This window comes from Grammomys surdaster, unplaced genomic scaffold (assembly GCF_004785775.1).
Source record: "Grammomys surdaster isolate TR1022 unplaced genomic scaffold, NIH_TR_1.0 231, whole genome shotgun sequence".
Taxonomy (NCBI): domain Eukaryota; kingdom Metazoa; phylum Chordata; class Mammalia; order Rodentia; family Muridae; genus Grammomys; species Grammomys surdaster.
The window spans coordinates 4,754,641-4,771,563 of NW_021604676.1; the positions used below are offsets into that span (position 1 = coordinate 4,754,641).

The 16,923-nt window shown below is 45.8% G+C and overlaps 1 protein-coding gene across 1 annotated transcript in view; it reads left to right on the top strand.

Moving 5' to 3' along the window:
* Positions 1 to 306: 306 nt before the first annotated feature.
* Positions 307 to 16,923, top strand: part of Elovl5 (ELOVL fatty acid elongase 5) — a 63,381-nt gene continuing 46,764 nt past the window's right edge. The window contains exon 1 of the mRNA XM_028773581.1: positions 307 to 462. The gene's annotated coding sequence lies outside the window, so the exon portion shown is untranslated. The remainder of the gene's footprint in view (positions 463 to 16,923) is intronic.

Here is a 16,923-nt window from a genome sequence, read left to right on the forward strand (position 1 = left end):
CTGCCAAAAACGCCACGCCAGACGCTGCTCCCCGGCTGCTGGAAAGAGTTCAGGGCATCCAGAACTTCACTGTGGCTATTGCGCAGTCTCTGCGTCCCACGCAGGCTTATTAGGAAGATGCGAGAAAACTGCCCCGAGACACGTGAACCACGGGGGACCAACCCTGGCCTCGGCTGCACACCGCATCGGATTCTGGAATTTACACTCACGAAAGTTCTATCGCCCCAGGATTGGCTCTAAGGCCGCATGACATCATAGCGCTTGATCCTGCCTCCGGGCTCGGATTGGCTGGCCGCGCCATTGTGACGTCACGGTCAGCCCACGCCTGGGTTGAAGCTGCCGGGCGCCTTCCTCTTGCTACGCGGCTGCTGCTTGCTCCTGTTCCCGCGCCCGCTTGCACATCTTCCTGCTCGCGCGGTCCTGCTGCCGTCCGGTGCTCCCCGTCGCCGCTCAGGCCGAGAGGTGAGTCGCGTGCTCTAGGAACTTGGCGGATGCCGCGGCACCGGGGTGCGGCCGGTCTGCTGGCGCCGGGAGGTCCGGATTGGGCGGGGGGCGGCAGGCACTGTGGTCGGGTGAGCGCGGGCCGAGCGGAGCTCCGCCGGGATGGATGCTGTCGCACCTGTTCGTGGGTGGCAGCCACTTTGGCGCGCTGACAGGCATGGAGATCGCAGGGAGGGATGGCGGCGTGCTTGGATCTTCCTCCAAGCTTTCTCTGAGCGACCGTAAGAGCTGCCGAGGAGGAGCCCGCGCGAGTCCGTGCGGTATCGGGCTTTGGGGCCTCGTGTCAGCTTTTCCCTGCCTTCCCTTTCCTTTGCTGCTGCCAGGGACGCCCGCTAGCCCGCGACCACTCCGGCGGGTGTCTGCAGCCCTGTCTCTCCAGGGAGGGTGGAGACTCGGGCGCAGACCTACGGGTAACGGCCTGGAGTCTGTGAATCCATAAAGTGCGCTGCTCGGAGTTTTAGGAAAGTGCCCTTTATTGTTTCCTTGCCAGCAAGCCTTCCTCTTCCCCTATCCTTGGGGTGGAGGTAGTAACGCCCAAAGGGGGGGGGGGATTCTTTTTAGATGATCTTGAAGCCCTTCGGTACCTTTGAACTTAGCGTTCCCGCTCAAGATTACGAGTTATGCTCATCTCCAGGCGCCTTGATTGCAAATTTGAAGGATGCATTGGATGAATTTTCATAAGGGGAGGGGGCGATTGAAAGAATGCAACCCATGACTCATTAGCTGAAGGATACCCGAGAGAAGTCTGATAAGAAATTGTGGGGAGCGAGCAGCCCTTCCCCCAGCCTCGACTGTCTTTCTGTTTTTTTATGTCAGTTCTGGTGGCAGGAAGTGTTTTGTGCTAGTTGTACGGGAGGGTTTTGTAATTTGTTCCTCTAACCACTTGGCAGTTATAACCTGTTGGTTTGTACTTAACGTTGCTTGCAAGTCTCAGGCCACAGCATTTGGGTCAGAATCTACAGATACAGCTAGCTTTGCGTTAGGTGAATGCGAATGCACACCTTAGATTTCCATCTGTGGTTGAGTACAAGTGAGTCGTTTATCTAGTCAGTCCCGGTACTGCCTGGTTTCTCTGCTGAAAGCTCTGACCTTGAAAGAAATGCTACTTTCCTTTGAGATTTTCTCCTGATGATAACGTCAGTGCCAGGAACTTCTACCGTAGGCCATCTCCTTTTCTATTTTCTTTTTGTCTTTTCAGTTGCGAACTGAAGGCAGAAAGGAGGAATGTTATGTACTTTCATAGAGTGTAGGGTACACTTAAACACGAATGGGAAGCATCGTTGTTGGATTTTTCAAAATAGGTAACTAGTAAGGCCAAACACTGTTCTTACTTGACTCAGTTTCGTTGTCAACCAACCGGGTTCCATGTTACTGACTTATTAGATGGTTTCAAGAGACTATAAATGAAAGAACCCAACAGGAGGTCTGCTAAATAGTGGTTTGATAAGTGTTTCCTTTTCCTTTCCTGGGATTAACAGTGTTTCTCTTGGCCAGAACCTTAGCCTTTGGATGCCTATAGTTTGCAAAATTCTTTCCCCTAGCAATTCTGCTCTGCCTTAGCCATAATTACTGCTTGTGCTGCTGTTAGAGGTGAAGTACTCACCTTTGTGCTATATTTCCAACTTGAAATATACATACAAATCAAGGCAAAATTGCTTGTCTTGTCTTTCAGGAACTGTGGCAGAGTAGAGCATATGTGTTGCCTTTTTCTCTGACACACACTAACCTTCCTGGGGTGTGTGTGTGTGTGCGTGTGTGTGTTTGAAAATAACATATATATGTAATATATATAATATATACATTCATTCTACTTTTGCCTGCCAACTCACAGTACCATAGACCACTTTCCCTTAGTTTCCTGTCTTTTCCTGCATTCGTTCCCATTCAGATACCATTCACATGTCTGCCTCCCCCCATGCCTCTTTTCTGTTTTTCCTGCTGCAGGGAGTTGAACCCATAGGTTTACACACTCTTAGCAAACACTGCCACTGAGCTCCTTCAACCCTGTTTCATGAATGAATGATAAGAACAGATTTGCTAAGTGTTTCTTTCCACACACCAGGGTCCTCTAGGGAGTCCTATTACCCACCTTTTTGTTAAAAAACCTGGAACTAGCAGCTGGATGGTAGCACCTGCCTTTAATTTCAGCACTCAGGAGGCAGAGGCAGGCAGATTTCAAGGCCAGCATGGTCTACAGAGCTAATTCCAGGACAGCCGGAGCTACACAGAGAAACTCTGTCTTAAAACACCAAGCCAAACCAAAACAGAGACCCAGAGCTAAGGCGCAGAGATGCTGACTTTCTACAGATATACAACTCTGTCTCCAGCATTCCAGCCTCTCACTACATCTGTCTGTTGTTGGATTGTCTAATCAGCTATATGCCATTTATGTAATTGTGCTATTTGGTAACTTAAAATACTATAACCTTGTGCTTAACCATCTTAAACCATCTAGGAGTAGCAATTTGCCATTTCTCAAGTCTGCCTGAGATATATGTTCCTTTATTTATCCTATACTTGATTTACTTGTTTTAAGACAGGCTCTCATGTAGTCTAGGCTGACCTCATCTTAAGGGTTTCTGAGGTCAGCCCTCAACTTCCGATCTTCCTACCTCTATCTCTTGAGCACCGGGATAATAGGTATAGGACCTGGTCTGGCTGTGCTGGGCATAGAACCCAGGGCTTTAGTATGTTAGGCAAGCGGTCTGCCAATTGAGGCATGTCCCCAATCCGTGATTCATTGTTATTAACTTACTGACTTTCGTTAGCTGGTGTGTGTTAAACATGTGCATGGATGGGCTGTCTGGATCCAAAGATGAGTGAAGCAATTTCCGATTCCAAAGAGCTTCTTGATTTGGCTTACATTTGGAGCCCTTTTGGGTGTACTTATTTTATGCTACGCCAAAAGAGAGTCAGTGGTAGGTTTCTGGGACACGTGGCAGGCGTCTGTCAGATCGTGCAGTGCCTAATACTGCTTAATTGATCAGGATGCTTTTGATTCATGAAGCAAAACCCAGTTCAAATAGGATTACCTTCACACCTTTCGTAATGGCCTTGGAAGCAAGACCTTTGCTCCAGTTCACTGCAGTCCTCTGACCGTACCTGTTGTAGATCCTTAGGCTCAATTTGCAAGATGACGCTTAGCAACTGTGGATTACCCCCTTGAGGTCCTTTACTTTAAACCCCTTTAAGCAGTAACAGGAAGAAGGATCCTAACCTGGTATTCATCCCACCGGTGGGTTGACTCTTAACCTCACCTAACGGGCTGCTGTACCAGCTGTTAGGGAGGGCTCCCTTAACACCAGCTTGTTGAAAATAAGAGGAAGTTTGGAGAGTGAACAAGTGTGGAATCATTGAGCAAGAAGGAAGTGCAGGTGACTGAAGCTGATAGAGGCAGCAGAAGTACGACTTTAGTCTGGCCTTGATGTAATGACGAATAACTTATTAAGGTTGTGGTGTTGGACTGCTAGATCACTTCCTGAGAACAGACCTCAGACCCTACTAATTGATACCAGAGCACTCTCACTTTAAAATAAGATGTTCAGTTCAGATACTTGCCCAAGGTCACAACAAATGAAGCCTAGACGTTTCTGGTGCCAGATCCTGTTTTCTTTCCGGAGATGTCCTGTAACAGAATACTACAAGTTGAGGATTTTTTTCCCCCCTAAAAGGAGTACATTGAGTGATGTTCTCAGGAAATAAGGAGTCTTGTCGGCATGTATAGGATGGGTTGGCTAGGATAGAGGCTTGGAATGTGGAGAGAGCCTGAGAATATGGAAGGGTAACAGGCTGGCTTACCTCACACAGTAGTGCATGTGCCATACTGAAAAAGCCCAGGCTGGAGCATGGTTCGAGTAAAGCACACGTGTGCTAGTTAGTGTTAGCCTTTGAAAAGGCATGGGCATTTAAGCTTTGGTGGGTAGAACTGGCTGCATTGTTCCTTATCTTCACATGCCACCAACATGAGAAATTAGCTTTGAGCCCTGGTGTGTCTTCTGTCTGTCTCTCTCACTTTCTCTCACTTTAAAAGTGAAAGGTTAACATTTCTTAGTTTCAGTTTTGCCAAGAATAAACCCTTTGTTTCTGGTTGGCAGTGGATAGAGAATGAAAATTGAGATTTCTTAGGTCTTGGAACGGCAGGGCAACTGGTGGAGGGATTGCAGCAGTGGAAGCAAACTGCTCCTTTTTTTGACTTCTGGAGCTTGGATCTTGGAACTTGACTCTAGGAAATGTTTCAGCCTAGTGAAGAAACTTGTTAAAGACACACGTCTGGCCAAATGTGAGTTTCTGTAGTAGGCCCTCCCTCCCATGCCCTGATTTCAACCCATAAACATTACTGTCACCAAACTTTTTGGTTCCCATTGGTATTTATTTTCCCCATGGGGACATTTTTAGTTGACTTGAGGTCATCTACTTTAAGCATCGTGTGATCCTGGGTTTAAAACAGTCCTCCTTGGTGAGTTTTTAGAAGTTTAAATTCCAGCCTAGAGAGACTTTGCTTGGGAAGCCCAGGACATGATATATTCTCAGAACCCATGGCTGGGGCTCAGGATGAGGGTGGGGGCTGGGGGCAAGGCATCCATTTGTATTCACAGCACTAGGAGACATTAGTAAACAGATCCCTGGAGGTCCCTAACTATCCAGACTTGACACCACAGAAAGTTACAGGCCAATGAGATACCCTGTTGTCTCCCAACCCCAAAGGACAGCACCTGAGGGATAATGGTATAGCAATGCCCTGGCTTCCACAAGCCTACAGGTGCACAACTACGCAGAGACCAAATTCCTACCTTTCCTATCCCTTCCTTCCCCACCTGTTGTGTATGAAATTCAGTTGCAATTGTATTCAGGTAGTAAGGGACACCCTAGTACTCCTAATTGCCAGATAGACTTTAGTGCTTTTGCCTGAACACCTTACATTGTTTGAGGTCTAGGGCATAGCATGTTGTTGTTATTTTTGTTGTAAGATTTTCAGTGTTGAGTCTGCCTTGCTTTTTCTAACTAGAATAACCATTTTCTTAAAAAAACACTTGTGACTTTTAAGTGTGTTCTTAGTTACTGTATGAGTCTAGAAGTCCCTCCTCATGCTAGTGATGGTTTCTACTGATTGATTTCCACTGTTGCCGTTTCCTTTCCTCCTGGTTAATAGTTATTTCTTGTTACTAACTTCTAGGAAGCCATCTTAAACAGGCTTCATTGGAACCAGGCTGGAGAATTGGCCTCTCAGGGATGTGTTTTGAGTTTCCGAAGCCAGTAGTACTGTTCCCCCTTTGTCTTGGCACAGTAAATGCTGTGACAAAGTGATTGTTATGAATTCTCCTTCCTTAAAGAATATTCTCAGGATACCAAATTCAGTAATTACCCCTTTGTTTCTCTGGGGTTTCAGCAGTATGGTGAGTCCCCAGGGCTGCTGTTCAGGGCACACCTGCTTCTTTGGAGAAGAAACAAATTAATATTTACAGAGGTTACAGAACCCCAGTCAGCTGTTTTGTTAGCTGATTTGCACAATTGAAAATTAGCATTCGCTTCTGACAGAACTTGGGAATGTCTTGAGAATTTAAATGCACTTTAGGATCTGAGATACTTTTAAAAGAACGTCTTGTGTGCATCTCAGTAAGGAAGGCTGTAGGGCGCATATTAAAGTCTGTGCCTGCCGAGTTATCAGCCACACGCCCATGTAGGCTTCTGCACTTACTAACGTATGGGCTGTCATAGGTAAGTTACACCACCTCCCCAAGATCCCAGCTTGTGTAGAGAGTTCAGATACTAACTGCACCCACTTTGAATGGCACTGGATCCATCAGTAGTATGTGTGAACGTTAAGTGGGGTATTGACTGGTTATTGCAGGAAAGAATTCCTTCTGTACAGGATGTCACAGCAACAGAGTAGAAGATGTCCTACTGCAGAATAAATTGTGCCATAGCTTGGCAAGGGCATACACCCATTGGTGTGTGCTAAATGGAGCTGTTTTTTGTTTTGTTTTGTTTTGTTTTGTTTTTACCCTGAGCCACTTTTGTTAAGTGTTCAGCATAAACTAATTCATTTTCAGCTAGCTTACTGGACCTTGCAAGGTAAGAGTCTGAGTTTTACAGAAGAGAAATAGGGTTTAGGAATGTTACCTCAGTGTTCAAAGTTCCATGTAGAGCCAGGGCAAGTGCTGCAGAGTCTCCTGGGCTTTTGCAGTGCTCTAAGCCCTAAGGCCCAGTCACCTGCATGGACAACCCTGCTTCAGAAGGCAGAGGAGGCAAGTGGAGTCCTTGCCCATCCCACTGGTAACAACATAAAGGTCTTGTTGACAGTAACTAAGCAGAGCTTTAGAAGAAGTGGACAGGGAATAATAACCCTTGTGGTCAGACAAAGTTGGTAAGAGGGGGACTTTTCGCTTCTCACCTCACTCCCGTTTTAGATAGTCTGAACATGAGGCTCGTCTGTTTGGGCAATCAGTGTGACGCTGGTGTAGTGTCTCAGTGGCAGAGCTCTTGCTCAAGGTTGCCCAAGGCCCTGATTCTTTTGTCAGTACTGAGGGAGAAAAGAAAAGAGTGCAGACACAGGACTCTGCTGGTCTAAGAAGCCTGTGTTGAAAATCCTTGTATCCTCCTGTCTAGCCTAGGAAGTCCAGAGTTACTGTCCTGATATGGACTTGGCCCCGTTAGGTTTCCTTTACAAAGGTGTGAGGTCTGAGACGTGGATGCCTCACTGGGTAGGAAAGGCACCCAGGTTCCCTAGGGAGTGTGCTCTCCGTGCCCTGAGAGTGGACAAGTCAAGTAGCATTTTGAGAACACTGGGTCATTCTGCTGCCTGCACTGTTGAGAGCTGCTGTGCTGGGCTGGTGGTTCAGCCGGAGGCACCTTCTGCCCCTTCTGTTCTCTTGGGACCCCTCCAGCTTCTCAGCACTGAATCTTCTTTCTAGATGAGCATAGGTTTGTCTGACAGGACTGAGATGACTTGAAAACACCTTTGTTCCTAAAATAAAATCACAAGTCATATGATAGCTTATATATTAGCAAGGAATCTGATAATAAAACCATCGTGACCTTGGGCCACAATCTGTAGAAGAGATGAATATGTGAATACTGTTATGTTTGCTTTTTAAAAAAAAATACAACATTGCAACAGGCTTTGAAAAATACCCTGCACGTTTCAGTTCTGAGTGTACTGCAGTCACCTACACACACTGGTAATAGTTATAAGATAGAGATGTTTAGTCGAATTTTAACAAAGAAATGTGTTTTCATATTACATGCCTTGGGTTTCACAGCCTCAAATGGAAACCTTTTAAGTCATTTTCTGTTGAGGGATTGTATAACTCTTCTGCTTCTCCTCCCTTTTAATTTTAACTTGGACTGTAATACAGCCTTTGTACTCTTTGTACAAATTAGCTTGGAGAACATTAGAATTTATTTTGAATATTCAAGTGATCACATCAGCCATGAGACTGCAATCAGATAGGAATTTTAAGTAGCTACCCAAAGAAGAAAATTCTGCTTAAAAGCAGTGAATATTCATCTCCCAGTCATTTGCAGTTGCAGCCTGTTGGGTTAGCTGTTTACAACAGGACTGAGGTACAGCCCAGTCCATCTGAGCCTGGCCTCTAAGGCAGCTGTCAGAAAGGGGCAACTGGAGTTGTCTTGATGTCAGTTGAAGGTCTTGGCTGTTGTCTTCTGTACAAGTGCACTTCACACAAGAAGGTAGTTGCTGTCAATGGGTGGGAGCGTCTCCACTGAGACATTTTCAAAAATTATTTTATTTATTTACATTTCAAATGTTGTCCCCTTTTCCTAAGATCTGTCAGGAGCTCCTGAGCCCAGCCTCTAAGTTAAATAAGACTCTTAAGATCTGTCAGGAGCTCCTGAGCCCAGCCTCTAAGTTAAATAAGACTCTTAAGATCTGTCAGGAGCTCCATGTCCTTAGACAGGCTATGAATACTGCAGTGGCTTCATTTTCTAGACAAGTAGTAGAGTTTGGAATGGGCTTGGTGACCTCACAGGAGGCTGGCTGTGACTAGAGAACACTGAAGCCATCCAGCCCTTCTTCTCTGCCTTCCTCCCTCCCTGCCATTTTGGTGGTACTAGGAATTGAACCCAGGACCGAAGTCATGTATGTAAGCACTCTGCCACTGAGCTACACTCCCATGTAAGGTAGCTGCTGCTGTGTTTGGTTTTTTTTTTGTTGTTGTTGTTCTTTTGGGTGTTGTCGTTTTTGACACAGAGTCTCCTACATAGCCCAGGCTGGCCTGGGACTCATCGTGTAACTCTGCAGGTACAGAGGTACCACTGCACCCCAGCCCAGGCACTGGCTTTGCATTGAGCTGTAGAACAGAAGTTGAACTTCTCATGGTTTTGAGAAACGGGACTCTGGACTCTAAGATAGAGGTAACCATTTGCAGACACTGTCATAGCTCACGGCTGATCTGCTGGTGGGATTGCAGAGCGATCCACTCACCAATTGCTCCTCTCGGCTGTGTGTTTCTAGTCCACCTCCTCTGAGCTCCGGGATGCTAATGTCCTGTATCTAAGTCTGTGTGGTCTGTCACCAAGAATTCTGCTATTCTGCTGCGTGGTAGGGAGCATTAGTCTATACTAGTTTGCGTAAGCCATTATTAAGCCAGAAGCAGCTCTCACCTCAGCCACTGTCACTCTGTCTACTCCGTCAGTCACCAGGTATGGTCCACTCAGGCCTGTCATGTCCCTGTCCGCTGCTCGGATGTTCTCAGCACATTTAGTTAGTGACTGCAGCTTCATTCTGCCTCTCTTCTGTCTCCCTTGTGGTCTGTTGCCAAAGTGGCTTTCTGGCATGTCGTTAGGATCATTATGGTCTAGCGTAAAAGGTCTCCTCAGGCTCGTCATCGTCTGGACGCTTAAGACTTGTGTTTTCCCCCTGTGTTCACTTACTCCCGTCTCTCTGTCATGTTTTGTTTGGATAGCTTCCTCGTTTATATTTGTATCTATTCCCACTATTTAAAAAGCTAAGCAGAATGGTAACTGAAAAACCAAGGCAAACCTCACCTTCTCCTGACTCTTCTGGCTGAATTGGGTGTTCTGACTCCTTGACTGTTTGGCCCAGCATGTTAACCTCTGTGTGACTCAGTTTTCTCTTACAAAAATGAGAGTGACCAGTATTTTTCATCTCACAGTTTCTCAGCATCTGTCTGGGGAGACTTTTCTCTGTTTCTGTGCTTTCCGGCTGTAGTGTAGGTATCTGGCAAATAGATGCACAAGCATCTCCAAAGTGTCCTTCCTTCAGATGTGTGCTTTACTCCACACATGGCCGTGGGAAGCTGATGGGACCTCTGAAAACCCTGAGCTATGTGATACCTCACAGATGAGGAGCCCACCCTGTCAGGGAACAGGGCCACGTCTCCAGGCCAAGCGAGTAGAGTGTCAGCAGCTTAGACCATATGCTAGACATTCATCCCACCCACCAGGGGTGATGAGTGCTATTTTAAAGGTGTTGTTTATTTGCATATCACATTGTAAGCTTCAAGGTTGAATGTGCCTGTGATAGAACAGTCTAATGGCACTATTCCCAAAGAAATAATAATAATAATAATAATAATAATAATAATAATAAAAAAGTCAAGCTGTTGTGTAAGTACTGAAGGTGTCCATTATTAAAATAATATCGACTTGCCACCCTTTGGTACCTTATTTTGATGTGCACCATGCCCAAGGTAAGGATGGGCAGAGCTGGATAGTAGCCACAAGGCTACCTGATTCATCAATTATGCATACTCACTCACTGTAGAACATGATGCTACCATCTGAGGAACATGGGTCCTAGCTGGGTGTTGGTGGTGCTCATTCCGATCCCAGCACTGGGAGGCAGAGGAAAGTGGATCTTATTAAATTGAAGGCCAGCCTAGTTTATAGAGTGACTTATAGGCCAGTCAGATTCTCATGGAGGACAATGACAGAGTGAACACATTAACTTAGTGGTGAACCCTGTGGTAGGATCATGTAGAGTGCCAGGGGACAGTCATGGATGCTTTCATCACATTGGAAAGCCAGGAGGAAGCAGGAAGCAGTCTGGGAGAAAGAAGAAATGGTCATGTTGTTGGAAATAGGGAGGTATGTGAGGAATGAGAATCTGGAAACCTGTGAGGGAGGAAGCCAGCAGTGTGAGCCCTAGGGCTTTCTAAGTAGTCTGAACATTTTTCTGGTTTTGAGCAGTGAATAACGGTGCAAGTCTTGAAGGCAGAGCAGCTCTGTTTGAGAGGGGCTGTGTAAGGACAGTGGAGGCGTGGTGACAGCTTCAGTTAGACGGTAGCTTTGGTAGAAGCAGATAAGTCTTATCAATCCATAGACTTTAGGGACTGGGGAGAATTTAGAAATAATCTTATACTTTGGAGTTTGCATAGAAGTTCAAATAGACCAATACAAGAAACTTTCTCTCAGCCTCTTTATGTCTCTGTTTGATGTGTTATTTTGGGAGAGTACAGAGGACATTGTGGACATTGGTATTTTAATTGTATTTTTCTTCTTTGAACTTTTCATTTATGTATACTGTATGTTTTGATCATCTCCCAGAGCACCCTCCAGTCCTGCGTCCACTCGGTGTCCACAGGATGCACATGGATGTAGGGCCGTCCACCAGATGGTACCTTGCCGGGGGCCAGTCTCTGAAAGCTGATGTTCCATCAGCTGCAGTAGCTAGGGGATGGGCCTCAGGCTCTCCCTCTACTCGTGCTGGAACGATGACTGGCTTGCTCTTGTAGAGTTCATGAGCACAATGGCCTTATTACATTAAAAAAAAAAATGCCAAACCAAAACAAAACACCTTTTACAAGGCAGGGTGATTTAGATGTCCTGTTTAGGGCCAAGCAGGGTACAGTCATTTACTCTCTCAGTTGTGGGACTTTGTTTAACCTCTACTCTTTACAAAAAGAGACTTCTCCAATGAGGGCTGAGGGCTGAGGGCTGAGGGCTGAGGGCTGAGGGCTGAGGGCTGAGGGCTGCATTAATCCTAGTTAGACAAAGGGTTACTAGGTGCTAGAGCAGGGTCTCAGGCTATTTTATTTTAAAAATGAATTTATTATCATTATTATTATTATTTTATATTAGTTGAGAAAGGGGCACGGGGAGCGTTTTAGGGCTTGGTCTCAAGTTGTCACTTTACACATGGAACTATTCCTTGGCTCTCACTGTTTTTGAAATTGGGTCTCTCTGTAGCCCAGGCTGGCCTGGGATTTGTAGGAGAGAGCCCCCACATACAGTTTCTGTGGGGTTTTAGAGAAGTAGACTGATTTGTGGCCTGGAGAGTTAGACATAGGAGGTGGGCGGCTTTTGAGATGAATCTTAAGAGCTGAGACTGTGTGGAGCTCCTACTATGTGGAGGGCCTACTGTGTGGAGCACCTACTGCGTAGAGCAGCATGCTAGCCCTTAGTTGTATGTGAGTGAAACTGGGTACCTCCAGGAAGTATGAGTCACACTCAGAAACCCTGAAGAGCTGTAGCAGCCCCAGCTGTAAGCAGCTTCAGGGTTTTTTTTTTTTTTTTTTCAGAGTTGATTGATTTGATTATGTAATCATCAGTACTGAGGATTCTGCTTTGCATAAATATGTGGTACAAAATGGCAGAAGTTAATTTAGGACCACTTTGGAAATCTGTCCTAATCCCAAGCTAAAATTCATTCAGCGACTGTGTTCCGTTTGGTTGGTTTTGTTTTATTTTTAATGGGATTTAAGTTTGCAGCTCCAGTAGCAGTTTTTAAAATTGAATATACTTAAACCATATAATATCAAAATACACTAGTTTGGTCCTTACATGCAGAGGAATGTCAGTAGGAATATATTAAATGTCTTTGTTTTTCATAAGTAAACTATTATGTTTCTCTAAGGGCAGAAGTCTGTACAGCAGAAATGCAGTCTGGTGTACAGTAGTACTGCGTCTGACAGTGCTAAGGTGTTTCAGTCGGCATTTACTGGGATTGTAAGGCATGCTGGCGTGGGCAGTGCAGTGTTGTGAAGAGTCTTGGGCAGGGGCTCAGGCAGAAACACCTTGAGTTCATTACACATTTTATATGGAATTATTTTTTGGTCACTGTACATTCAGAAACCTTTTACTGTTACCAGTTTTTTTCATGATTCTAGTTATGTGACCTCTATTTTAAGAAGGTGGGTCATAGGAAAACCTTAAGTCTACTTGGTATGCATCAGTCCCTCAGCATGTCTTGACTACAGTAGACATGTGGTTAGCATGAGGTGTGTGAGCAGTTGCCATTGATGCGTGACATATAGTTTCACAGTAAATGTTTATAGAATAAGTGATTGCATATTGTGATAGCCACCCTTCCCTTTCTTCCTAGTGTTCAGCCTAAATTATTTTTGTTGTAATTTACAGTATAGTGCCCCCTTCCCAAGTGTTTGAACCAATGTTTTGATTCCTCATTAAAACCAAAACTTTGGGCCAGGCTAAACTAAAAGTGAAAACAGTATCAAGCCCATAATGTTAGCATCTTCATGAGACCTCAGTGATGATTGCTTTCAGATACATTTGAAGGCTTTACCAAGTCTAGTTGTGGCACACAGCAGTGCCCTACTGACTTAGCTAGAAAACCGTGTCTTGTCTGCCTGCTGCTGCAGCTCCAGCCACTGTCTCTCTAGGGAGTAGAAGCCAGAGCCCTCTGAGTTGGGTTTCACAGAGTGCTCAGTAGCTTGTCTTGCTCAGTCCTGAGACAGCTTCACCCCTCTGTCAGTCTGTCCAATTCTCCATTGCCCACGCCTCTTGAAGGCCGGAGGCATGCATCCACTGAAGGTCTGTACCCTGGATGAGCTCCAGTCTTTGTTCTTTACCCATCTGGTGCCCACCCGCCTTTCCTGTCTTGACCTCAGTTTGTTATCTAGGAGAATGTGCACACTGGCTCATCTCTGTCAAGGGCCTTGGCTTTTCTGCCTGGGTTGGCAGGGCAGGATTGGGGGGATGTTGGCGAGGGAAGGGAGTCTTCCTCCCTCCCTCCTTGTTTCCTTCCCTCCCACCCTGCAAGGTCTTACTATGTAACCTTGGTGGCTTTCCTGGAACTCTAGACCATGCTGGCCTTGAACTCACAGAGATCTCCTTGCCCATGCCTCCCAGCTGTTGGGGTTTATGGTATACACAACCATGCCTGGCCTGAGTCTTTCTCACTCTTTACAGTTGCTCCCATTCTATTTTGAGTCAGCCTGAACTCCTACTTCCTGGTGTCTCTGTTAGTTATGCCTTCAGCCTGTGCCTGAAACACTGTCTTCCCCGTTTCTGCTACTGTCCAGCCTACCTAAGCTCTCAGCGTAGGATACCACTTCTCCAGGAAGCCTCCCCCGTCTCCTGTATGTGACACCCACTCTCAATCCAACAGACCGGATTCTTGAGTTAGCTCAACACATAGACATCGGGTCCCACAAGATCAGAGCTGTTCCTACCATATGACAGCAGACCTCTGACCTCAAAACACTTACTCTTCCCTCTGTCTCATAAGCCAGATGCATCGTCACTATCATCTAGAATAGTTTGTTTTCAACTTTCCACATGCTATGACCCTCTATACAGTTCCTCATGTTGTGGTGACCCCCAACCATAAAATTATTTCGTTGCTGTGTGATAACTGTAATTCTGCTACTGTTATGAATTGTATTGTAAATACCTGATATGCAGGATATCTGATATTTGACACCTCCCATCCCATAGGGGCCACTACCCACAGGTTGAGAATCGCTGATCCTACCCTCTTGCACTACCTCCAGCCAGGGAGAAGCTGCCTATTCCTTTCACAGGGACCAGAAATCACCAGAAGTAATAAGATTATAGCTTAGCATTTGCGGTGAACGTACTGTCTGTAGACAGACCAAATTACTGATGTTCTGAGCCTTTTAGTCAGTGGTTTTACAGGCTGTATGGCTTTGTCTGTTGTCTTTGAAATCTAATGCCTCCATTTGAAGGCTGGCCTCACACCCCAGTCAGTGATGGTGTTTGCTCATGCTCGTCCCTATCAAATGACGTAAGAAAATGTGTCCTTGCTGGTGGAAGGAGCTGACCCTGTTCAGTTTGGAATACTGCCCGTGTGCCTCTGCTTTCATCCTCACCTCATCCAGAGGCCCCTGGGTTATTTGCAGGTTCTCCCCGCTGACTCCATACATGCACATTTTCTGTCCTTCTCAGTCATCCTGCCCATCCCCGTTCCCTTAAAGCCTAGGCCTGTATTCTATAGCAGCTTATCTAAGCCTGGCAGCAGGAGCTGGGCCTTTGTACTCAACCTTGCATTGGAAGACCCTGGTCCTGCAGCCCTTCCCTTTGATGTCAACATCTTGAGCCTGCAAATGCAAGATATCTTGACATCTTGAGCCTGCAAATGCAGCTGCTTCAGTGGGCCAGCCAAGGCCACTGGGGGTCAGAAGCAAAAGCCTGTGGTGCCTAGATGCCAGGTTACATCTGCGGTCTCGAGTCTGATAACAGTACCCCTAATTTTTTTTAATGGGAAAGTAAGTAAATGCAATTTAATTAGTAAGTTAAAGTGAAGATGGTGGTTCTGTGGCTCTTTGCTGCTTTTGTTCAGGTTGATGCAGGGTTTTCCCAGAAGCCACTCTGACTCTGGTGGTCCCTTTCCCTCTGTGAGCAGCTAAAGGTCACATGTTCTGCCCTCTGGGTTGGGCATCTAACCTTACCAGTGAGTTGGGGAGGGAAGAAATCATAGCTTGCCTGCTGATGAGTGCTAGAAGGAAAGTGGATGTTGCCTGTTTTTAAATTCTTGGTTTCTAGATCCTTTTGTGTTTCATAATTAAGTTGATGTAGTAATTAAAACTAGTGTTTCCCAAGGAATAGGAGTGAGAACTGTTTGCAGCGACTGTGGAACATTTTGTCATTAGAACTTATTCTCTCTGGCACCATGTTGCCTTTCTACCTGCCTGGAGATGGCATTAATAAAGTAGTTGCACGTGCCACCATGAAAATCACTCTAATTGCAATCACCTCTGCTTCTGTTTCTTCTCCAGAAAGGGAGGTAAGATTGAAATGCGAGCCAGTCCACTCTTAGGGGATGAGCCAGATTTTCTGTTCTCTCTGTCTTTTGCCTTTGAGTTTGCTTAAATATAATTTCTGTGTTGCAGACACTGGGCTGTCATTTACAGTGATCAGTACCCCTATGAGACAGAGTTCCACCCCCCCCCCCCCCCAAGTCCTGCTGCAAGCATAGGCTGAGCACAGCCAGGCTGAGCTAGGATGTGAGGCGGGCCTGCTCTTCACTGCCAGTACATGGCAGCTGTATTGTCCTGTATGAACTGTCAAGATTTTTTTTTTTCTACCTTCAAATCACTGTTTTCCCTTAGTGAAATTGTGTCCCTGGTTCACAGGCATCACTCTATAATGTTTTCCAAACTAAGAAAGCAAAGAGAAAACGTTTTGTGTTGAGAAACTCACAGATATCTGTTCTATAGCTGTGCCCTGGTAGAAACCTTCTGAGCTCTTATTCACAGCACAAGGGATGTGCTGTACCCAGCACAGCAGGGAGTGTGTGCACTCGGATGCAGTGTTCTGCTCTCGTGACACTGTAGTCTTACAAAGGAATACGTTCCCAAACCGTGAGCGGCATGCCTGGGGAGATGAAATGTCACTTGCAAATTCTTATTTTGGGGAGAACAAGTCGTGTGTTCTGCCTTGCCTTTCTATTCACTCCTGCTCTCTTCCTTCTCCCTCTTAACTCCCTCCTCTCCCCTCCTCCTCTTCCCTCCTGTTTCCCTGTGTAGCCCTATCTATCTCGGAACTAGCTATGTAGACCAGGCTGGTCTTAAACTCAAGACCCACCTGCCTCTGACTCCTGAGTGCTGGGATTAATGGTGTACACCACCATACCTGACAATAAAGCATTTTCTTAAGTGTGTGTTACTGTACTGTGCTCTTTCTCGTCGTCCTTTGAATGTGCTCGTTTTGTAGTCTAATGCAACTTAGCTCGAGGAACTGTCCAAGAGTGTCCTAACCCACCAGAACTAGTGATGTTTTGACTAAAAAGAACTTTCAGATTTTATGCCCACACAGTAATGTGAAAATCAGCTTGATATTGTTTAATTGATCGTGTTAAATTGTCCTTCGTCCTGTGTATGTGGTTTGAGTCGGCAGGGAAATGGTAATGTGACACTCACAAGTACCTTTAATTGAAACATACTTAACTTCTGTTATTGCTACCTTTATTTTCAAAATGATTACTTCAGTAAATTTAAAGTATTTGAGTGTTCAGTTTTTAAACTTTGTGCACATTTAACTGCTGAAGGCAGGTGTTAAATAATTATTCTTGTGAGCAGTTATGACTACACACTGTTCCTGTGGGGTCTGGAGGTCAGGCAGCTCACAGCCACCTCTAAGGTCAGCTCCGGGGCATCCAAACCCTCTCCTGGTCTCTGTCAGCACCTACACATGTATATGCATACACACACACACACAGACACACCCTCTCAACACTCA